A 9,950-nucleotide genomic window follows, 5' to 3' on the forward strand; every position below is an offset into this window, starting at 1 on the left:
AGCAATATCCATGGGCCAAGAAACACATTTTAGAATGATAGCTATTTCCCCTTGCTAAAATCTAGAAAGTGCAGCAAACTATCCCCAATCCTCACTGAAAAAAAAAAAAGAGTTTATTGTATTTTGTTAATAAACAGAGGTGTTTATGGACAAAACATGTGTGAATGTACTTGTGGGAATTGTCCTACACTGCCTACAGGATAGGGACAAGATGACCTATATATGGCTTTCCCAGCTTTTTGGTTTTGTGGGGGGAGATTGGTGTTGGTTATGGGGGTTTTTTACACCTATAGATTCTGATATTTAATTCTAAATTGGGAAACACTGAGTGTACCTATTTAAATTCAGCCTCAGAGATCTCTGAGCATGGAACCAGGACCAATGAAACCAGCTCTGTGCCTGCTAATGCCAACAGCATTTCCATCAGTGACTTTCCATTGCCTTGAAGGGTCACAGGAGAGACAGAAATAACCTGCTCGGATTATAATGTTTTTTCCAGTTCATCACACCAGTCTCCAGGCTTCCAGGAGTGTATAACTGTATTTTGTCATGTAAGTCAGACTCACAGCCTGTCACCACTTCAATCTGTTCATTTATAACAAAACATATTTCCTGCACATACAGTAAATTCCTTTCATTTTTCACTAAGATGGACTGATCTTTATCAGATACTCTGACACAGAAGGCAAACACACCATTACTCCCTCTCCACTTGTTAATAATAAGTTTGCTATATATTGACTCCAAGAAAGGATCTCACAGCTATTTACAGATGATAGTGAACAGAAGGGGGGGAAAAAACCAAACCAAAAGCTGCCTATTTCAGAAAAGCCATTAGGTCACTGTGGCAGATGGCACAAGAATGACAAAGTAATTTTTGTGTTGTCAGGTGAAGCAATAAACATCTTCACTGACCATGGGGACAGTGCAGAGCAGCAGGGTTAAACACCAGGAGCTGCTGCAAAGCTTCTCTACAGGCAGCCACAATGAAATTGCACAAACACTGAGCTGGGTCACAAATCAGTTCGGGGAGGGAAAAACCAAAGGAAAAATTACTCCAAAACATGCTTTATCTACACTTCCCTCTTTTAAGAGGTAAAAAACCAAAGCAGCCTCCCCTCTCCCTTTGGAATCATGGAGATGGTAAAAATAGAAGAAATGAAAAGCATTTTTGACCATGCAATAGTACTTATTGCACTCAACGTGATTATTGCTCAAGGACCTTTTCCAAAGGCTCCAGATGCCATTTAAAAAGCTGATATAATGCAGAGTTTCTCTCAATCCACATCCTGAATGAAAAAACATGAATGAGATTAGATAAGTAGTTATTTTGGTCTCCAAATTGGCTACCCCTGATCCTTCTAAGAGCTGTAAAACAGAATTATCATTGTGCTACTATTGCACTACCCAAGAGTCACAACTTGACCGTGCTTCTTTTGGCCACATTAGAGCTGCTCAGTGGGCAGGTCTTGGCATGACTTGGTGATAATGGTCAAATGCCACCTCCTCAGAATACTGCTGGCCAGGGATGAAAAGTATTTGCTGGTTTCAAATGCAGGCACCTTGTCCTGTGGCTGACTGTAACACCCGTGTCCAACATGGCCATGAAACAGGAGCGTGGTGTGGAGTGAGGTGTAGTCTGGGAAATCCAATTGATCCATCAGCCCTCCTGGCCACAAAGATGTGGGTTTGCAGCAAAATTATATAGGAGATATCAGAGAATCTCTAAACCTACCAATATGAAACAAACAACGTATTTCTAAGATGGTCAATGCAAAACAAACAATGAAAACTGCAGAAAATCTCCATCCAGCAAAGCACATCTTGCCTTAAAGTACATTATCGCACTTAAACTGCCTTTCTCCATGTGAAATAAAATCCAGCTACACCAGCTACTTTACCCCCATGATTTTGATGGCAGAGAGCACCAGCCCCCAAACAAAATAAACTGGAAAGCAAGAATGTAAACACGACTGTGCTCCAGTGACTTTGCATCTCGGGGCTGTCTGTGTAGGGTTTCACTACCTGGAAACTGATGTGGTGGAAAGGAAACCCCTGGGAGCTGCGTGGAGCACTGGGGAGCCCTTCTGCAGCTCCCATCCAAAACACATTGCTCCCTTCCTGCCCCCAAAACTCATCCCTATTTATACACACACATGTATTTCCTTCACTGCTGTGGTCCCATCCCTGACCCTGGAACACTGGCACTTAATCATTGCTTTTCTTAAAGTTACTGCTTTATACCTAGTGAGATTGAGATTTTTGTCCACTAATCCCAGTTCTTGGTCATAGAAATGCACACTAGGTGCACTGAAGACCAAGGAGCTATGTTTTTATATGCACTGGTAAAGGAAATGTTCTTTTCTTGTTTGGGTTATAGAGGGGGGGAGGAGAGGAAATAGGCTGGTGTGTCTGGTTTTAGAAGGAGGGTTAAGTGGCAAACAAAACTGACTGAAGTTTACAGGGATCTAAATAAAGGAACAAGAAAAAAAAACTGCTCACAAAGCTTCTAATAACACACAGCAGAGAAAGCAGACTACATACAAAAGTTTCTGCTTTTCCTCTTTACTGTCAATCTGCTCCTTGATTGCATACTGTGTCCAGTGAATAAGCCATTTACTATTGTGGCTGGAGTGAATGAAGCTCAGACCTTTCCCATATATGGCAGGGCCTTTTAATCACCAGGGAGTGAGGAGCAATGGAATTTTCCTGGCTTTCTGGGTTTGCAGTGCCCTCTCTTGTACAAAATATCATTTCCCAGCGAGTGCTTGTTACTGGGATTTTGACCCAATTTCCTGCTGTCATTGTCCTTCAGGGGATGTGTAGAAAACCAAACAAAAAGGGGCAGCTTCTTGATAGCAAGCAGCTCACAGGGAATTCTGAATTCCTCTAACCCAAGGAAATCAAACTAGATGCAATGTATATTTTTTAAAAAAACCCTCAGTATCATTTACATCACTAAATGTATCCCAGTACAGCCACTGAAATGAAGTTCAGATTCCAGGCCAGCTAATGCCCAGGTTCTCCCTCATTTTCCCCAATGCAGCAGAAAAGAGATTAGTGGTGTTTTAAATTACTGGGACAGCAGTAGGGAAATTCTCAGCTGGCCTGCTTTTGTCAGTATAATATACATTAGCCACAGAAATGCTTGGCTCTGGATCATCTGGATTGCCTAAATGCTCTTGTTCATATTTACAGCAATTAAAATGCTGCACTTCAGTCTTTATAATCCAAGCTCTGTTTGAAGTGGCAAAGCAACAGCTGTGGCTTATCAGACATCTGAATGAAACTCCACATTTTCATAGGAGGGGTGTGGCTCTGCGCATGGGGAAGAGCTGTTCCCAAAGCCAAACAAAGCAGCAAAACCTCTCTCCTCTCCGCAGAGCCAGAGCTGCAGCCCTCCAAAGTGGCACTGACCAGAGGCATCCTGCAGCACCAGAGCAGGTTAAGCTGCGCAGGTAAATGAGAGCTGACCAAACACTTCTCCAACCCACTCCTACTTCCACACGTTTGGGCCAAGCTCTTGGAGTTTCTTTTCCAAACCTATGAGTTTAAACTAGGCCAGAGCAAAGCCAAATTCTCCCCAGCTCAATGACTGTTGAAATTGCTGAGAGAAATGAGGTTATCGGGAAGGTGCAGATAAAATCCTTTGCCTCCTCCGTCTGCAGCTGAACCTACTCAGACTGAGAAGAAATTGTCCTCAGAACAGCTGATATTAGAAAACAATGGTCTGGGCTATCACACTAGCACTGCTAGGTCCTCTGAAATTGAGAGGAATCAGAAAAGGTCGTGCCTTTGTGCTTCTGGGATGAAAGATTTTACCAGGGTGAAAAAAAGAAACCAAGTGAGGGCCATTTCACCATTAGAGACCTCACTGTCAAAAGAATGAAGTGGGAAAAGGGTAGTAACATGCCCTGTGGCAGTGAGAAAGGCAAGAGAGAACATCAAAGCCTTGCAAATGAGAAACAAACAATGGCCTGATCACAGACTGCTTCATTTGGGCAGAGCTGCCTTTGAAATGACTGGAATCCAATGGGCACCAGCCTGCAGGATCTAACCTTGACTTCTGAAGGAGCCCAGGAGCTGCTGCTGGGTGAGGGTTTGTCCAGCCCTGCTCTGCTCCTCTCTAGGCAGAATCAGCTCCTTTGGACCGGGACACAAAACGAGCTGCCAACACATCTCAGGCCCTTTGTTTGCGTTGCTGTCACAGGTTCAGGCCCCTAAGCCATTTAACATCATGAACACCAGCTCCTCCTCACACCCAGTTATTTAACCTTTAGTGATTTCCATACCTCTTAGGTCTCCACAATTCTGGGGGAAGATTGGGAAGGTCACACATGCACGTATGTGCAGTGACACTGTCCTCCTGCATTTAGCAATACCTTTCCTCTTCACATCTGTTTGTCCTATCCTTCTGAATAGATCCCAAACCAGAGCATTTACAGCAAAACTTTATCTCCACAAATCTATTTATAACCCTCCCATGAGCTAAATTCCAAAGATTTTTTTTTCTTTGCCATTTAAGGACATAAACCAGAAAATGTGCAAACGGGTGGGTCCCACTTTGCTTCACACCCTCCACAGCAACTCTCAAGAGAAAATGCTCTTTATTTGTATTCCGTACACAAGAGGGTGTGGAAACATGTAATGTTTCCATTGCCTGAAATCTTTTCCCTAATATTTTCCCCACTGCAGCTTGGCCTGGCCCCAAGGGTTCCAATTTCAACTGCTCTCATCAACATGAGACTGAACAAGCAGATAAGGTCCAGCAGCTTGCTGAGTAGTTTTGCTTCCAAAACTATGGTGGATCTGTAAGCAAAAGCTGCCTTTGTGAATTTTTGGAGCATACATGGACAGCTACACAGGAAGACTGGTCCAGATGCAGCACAAACAATTCCATCTTCAAGCACACAGGACATGCCCTCTAGACATGACAGCAGTGTCACCACTGAGCCTGGTCTGCCTTCTCCTCATAATCTAGAAATTTAATACATATCTGTGTGAACACACCAAGAAAAAACATCTAAGATGATCTGGGAAAGCAGTTAAAAGTAAGGTTTTAGGCAGTGCCTAAGCTTGTCATTTTGGTATTGCAAATTCTTTATAAACACTAATGAACTAAGCCCAGCAGAGCCATGGGCTAAATTCAGAAAGGTACAGCTTATCCTTGACTTGGAGATAGAGAAACAGACACATGGCCATTAAGTGACTCACCAGGTATTTATGAACACAGGAAAAAATTCAAAGGAGAAATTACTCCATTGGCTTAAGAGGTTGCTGCTTTTTCCCCTTTCTTTCACCTGTTTCCTCAGCTATTTGGTCCTGCCCTCACTGCAAGGCAGCAGGTCAGTCCCCTAAAGCAATTCTGGTTTCAACACTGAAGATTTTCTGATCAGGAGGTGCCCCTGTGCTTCATGGACAATTTTCCCCTCTTGAAGGGCAGGAAGAGGGAAAGAGACATCAGTTTGTGGTGGAGGTTCCAAATGAAAAATGCATGGAAAGGAGCATTTCCTTAAAGCAGGATGTAAACCACACAGCTAACACACCAGCTAAATAACAGAGTTACACTCCCTAACCTTTTTGGTTGCTCCAATCTGTTTCAAGAAGCATAGGAGCAAGCTCCCCCGGGGGTGGGAGGGATCCCAAATTACAGAGTGCTGAGCCTCCTTCCCTGCTGGGCCAGTCGAATGCACAAAAGCATCAGGAAAGAGGAAAAAAAATGTTCTATAGTTCAACAGTCCTGTGACCTCGGTGTTTCATCCAGAGAGGTCAGATCTAATACGACCTTCAAATACCTCCGAGTCAAATTTCAGCCTGAGCCAAACCCTGGACAAGCAGCAGCCACACCTTCCAAGCAGCAGCAGCACCCCAAGAGGAGGTGCTTACATACAGGGTAGGTGATTTCCTTCCACTGCATTGCCCCCAAATCCCTTCCCACCCCCTTTTAAACCCCAGCAGCTCTGCACAAAGCCAGCAAACCATCCCCTGCACACACACCTTTCCCAAAGCAGTAAGGCAGCAGCTTCCTCCCTGCAAGCTGCCAGGGGGGAGTTACTAAGAGGAGACAATTTTTGAAGAATGAAAGCTCACTTTGAACGCAGGCTCCCACTCTCTGCACTCACGGGCCTGTGTGCCTCAGGCTTTGTGCACCTGGAGCCCAATCCTGCACACTCCCCAGTAAAGCTCCTCTCAAAGGCAACGAAATGCTCTCAGGACTGCACTTCCCCTTCTGCCCTGTTACCTTTTTTGGTGCTTTCTCCCACACCCAGGAGAGTCCAGACGAGCCCTGCAGATGGACAGTTATGCTCTCCTGGCCCTCTCTTTCTTAGGCATATATGGTTTCCTGTCCCTCTGTGCACACACACTGGGATCAAATGTTCCAAGCTGCACCCTTGGCAGATAGGGGTTAAGAACTCCACTGATCTTTAACACAAAGTAAAACTCAGGCAGCCCACAAGAACAGGTCTCATGTAAGCAGCTACTGAGAAATCAGAGTATTTTCCACAGTCCCAGGACATTCAAGCTCTATTTGTCCTGCAGGAAGGAAGTCCTGCAGGCTCTCACTTTTCTACAGTGAAAAGATCACCCCCATAGGCAGGGCTGCTCCAGCTGTGCAAAGGGAAGTGTGAAACAAGGACAACTTCCAGTCAGGCTCCTGATGGAGCCTCCCTGGCATCTTCCTAGCACAGAAGCCATGTCCTAGCAGGCAGCCATGAGAAGAGCCTTGCCCTACACATTTGTGGTCTCCCCACCTGGAATAAGCAGCACTAGGACTGAGCAGATGCTCTGTGTCACATGTGGCCCCATGAATGAGACCAATAAAAAAACCTTCCCATCTAAATGCACTTCAATTTTCCCTCTAATGCCAGCCAGAGGATCTTACACCCTTCCCCACTTTCCTTTCAAATCTTTCAGTGTCATTATTGCATAACAGTGTTGGACAAGAAATAAAAGCACAGGGGAAGTGACTCCTTTCTCTGCTCCATGCCAGAATAATGCTCTGAGTAGAGGAAGAAGCAGTTGTAGAAAATCCCTCATTCTCCTAAAAAGTGCTTGCATCACTCACTGTCAAAGTGTATTCAGAGTACACAGGACCCCTGAATCCATTAATGATGGTATTGATTTCACCAGGACTAATCCTGAGAATGAAGGCTGTGGAATTGATCCTCTTGTCATTGCAAGTGGCAACAAAGAGGAGTTTTCAGGAAAAACAAATTATTTCAACTGAGTCTCTTGTTCACAGTCATGTCATCTGGTATTTCTTCCCTCCCATCATGACTTAGTCTACATTAACATGTGCAGGTTTTGTTAAGATTGCCTATCAAAGCAGTTTCTCCAGAAAAGGCAGACCTATCATTTCTCCAAATATATTGAGAAAATGAGGGAAAGCAGGGCAGAACTTATCAGTTACCTTTACCTCATTACCAATTTAATAAAGCCAATGGACTAAAAATTTTGCTCCATTTGTAATTTATGTTACGAGTCTGTTCTGTTGATTTTGGTGTGTGTAGTTTTAGGGTCCCATCCTGTCTAAATGGCAGGAGAGAAAGATGAGGACTTACTGCTACATTTAATGAGACAGAAAAAGAATGGAGGCAGAGTCCAAGGGTTCTCCAATGGCAAATCATACAAACACAATCATTCACAGTAGGGTATCTAAAATAGACAAATTGTTATAAATACATGGTTCTTACAAAAAGAATTCTGCCTCCTTATTTTCTTTGAGCTGCTGCCAAGGAGGGAATGTGTTATTTTCTCAAATTATTCTTCTGTCTGCCTTTTAGCAGGGGGAGCCTTCTCAGGCAGAGTTGTACAAAAACTGTATACTCTGAAAAGAAATTCTCCTCTGAAAACAAGTACTCCATAAAAAAGTCATTTTAAAACAGTTACGTTTTCATTCTTCCAAACAACACTTGACATATGAGACCAATCTGTTCCATCCCTGCAGGTCTGGCCAGAGATTAGCAGCTTGGTCAGTGTCTGCAGCTACCAAGCATTCATCTGCAGCTAACTTCCTCCCTCCCTCCCTTCATTTTCCCAGCCCTTTCCCTGAGAAATTCCCTGCTTTGCAGAACACCATGCTATCAGCAGCCAGCCTTGCACAATGCTTTCCAAGTGTCCCAACATGTCAAAGGAGCTGGGAAGGGGAGCCTGCTAGCCAGCTCTCCCCAGCAGCACTCTGACAAACCCAGAGCCACACTTCCAAGAGAGCTCCAGTCCCACCCAGGCACGTTCTTTAATCCCCCCCGTTTTAACAGGAAAGGCAACTTCACAAGAAACATTCTGGCAACGCGCTGCTGAGCATGTTGGAGGCTGAAAACAAAAACTGATGCCATCTATTGTCAACAACGCTTCTGTGAAAGGCTGCCATGAGGGACATCTGCTTCAGCGAGTATCAGATCACTTACATTAACCAGAATTTCTCTGTGTCTGTATCAGTTACACCCCAAGACTGCCCTTGCAGTGTGGAAGCCCACATATTAAGTTGCAAAATTCAAAAGCAATTCAGCAGACCTTAACACACAAAGAGGTTTTTCATCTTAATGCCTCCATAAAAAAATTATAAAAAATGGGGAGGGGGGGATTAAGAAATAAAGAATAGAAGTGTTATTAGAATGGGTTATTGCTCCACCAAAGGATGAAAAACGGGGTGGTGGGACCAGCACAGATCCTGCCCTGCACCTCCTCATTGAGTTCCAGCAGGGTGAGCAGACATGTATCCCCCTCCACCCGAGATCCCCCTCAGTTCACCACGAACATCTGGAAAGGGGGGACAGGGAGAGAGAGAGCAGCAGAGCAGAACCAGCCTCCCACAGCCCGTTCAGAGCCGGAGCTGCTCCATCTGCACGGCAAAGCCCAGGCAAACCCGTCCCGCCAGCCCTTCCTTACCTCTGGCTGCAAAGTTCTCAGCTCTAGTAGGAAGGAAATGAATAACTGGCTGCTTGGGCAGGAGCGCAGCGAGAGAGGCACAGCAGCAGCCTCACACACACACACACACAGCCCTATTCAATAAAAGTGCAGCTTTTCCTTGGCCCCTCCCAAAAGTCAATGCTAAGTGAATACATATCCCTTATGTTTACAATTGGCAGGCGGCGGAATGCATTGTCCTCAATTTATTCCGACGGGCAGCCAATGGCTGTGAGCAAGCCAAGGTGGGCTCAGCCTGCCTGCAGAGATGCCTGTCATTCCCCAGGCATGCTCAGGAAGCCACTCATCAGAAAACCAAGACCTAAAAAGCTCCGAAAATTCGTGCGAGCTGCCAAAAGTGTCTTGCTACATGCCCTTTTTTGGTTATCCTTAGCAGGGCCTCTGAAAGTAAATCCTCTGTCAGGAACAATCATAAGAAATGTTAATCTTGGAGAAAGAGGCTGTCTTGTTGGACACAAACGGAGCTTAAAAAAAAGGAAACGCTCTGAATGGAAAGGGGTACAGTAAACATATTTACTTTTTGCACCAGGTTTTTTTTTGGGGGGTTGTGTTTTTTTAAAATCAAATAATTTCACCACAGCTAAACTACATTGTATTTTTTTTAACGAGGACCACATGTAAAAGGCAACAGAAACACTGTGCTGTGCAGCCTTGATTCTGCAGAGAGACACCAGTGGGAAAGGCACATGAAAGATGAGTTGGCAGGCTTCACAGCCTGATTCCATTTCAAACAGTACAATGGAAGTTACAGATAGAATAGCCGTGTTCTGAAAAATAACTTTTAAAGAGATTCAAAACTTTGATGGTGATCCTTGGCAAGCTGGACTGTTTGGGTGCACAGATTTAGTTTGTAGCTCCACAGCTATTTATTTAGAATTAAGCCTGGCTTATTTACTATGAGAATAGCCCTACATCTCCTTAATATGACCAATACTTGCACAGTCTTTGAATATCAATAAAGTAAACTTGGATTAATTTTTATCTTTGTTTTACTTTAGTGATCGCATGCTGCTGCTAACTTT

At 44.4% G+C, this 9,950-nt stretch overlaps 1 protein-coding gene across 4 annotated transcripts in view; it reads right to left on the reverse strand.

Moving 5' to 3' along the window:
• The window catches only part of CALD1 (caldesmon 1), a 171,568-nt gene extending 162,421 nt beyond the window's left edge, over nt 1-9,147 (reverse strand). For 2 of the 4 annotated variants that reach the window (XM_030960809.1, XM_030960808.1), the window contains exon 1: nt 8,890-9,147. The gene's annotated coding sequence lies outside the window, so the exon portion shown is untranslated. The remainder of the gene's footprint in view (nt 1-8,889) is intronic. The other 2 variants (XM_030960811.1, XM_030960813.1) reach the window with 2 other exon arrangements.
• Between the last annotated feature and the right edge of the window lie 803 nt (nt 9,148-9,950).

Source organism: Camarhynchus parvulus, chromosome 1A (genome assembly GCF_901933205.1).
Source record: "Camarhynchus parvulus chromosome 1A, STF_HiC, whole genome shotgun sequence".
Taxonomy (NCBI): domain Eukaryota; kingdom Metazoa; phylum Chordata; class Aves; order Passeriformes; family Thraupidae; genus Camarhynchus; species Camarhynchus parvulus.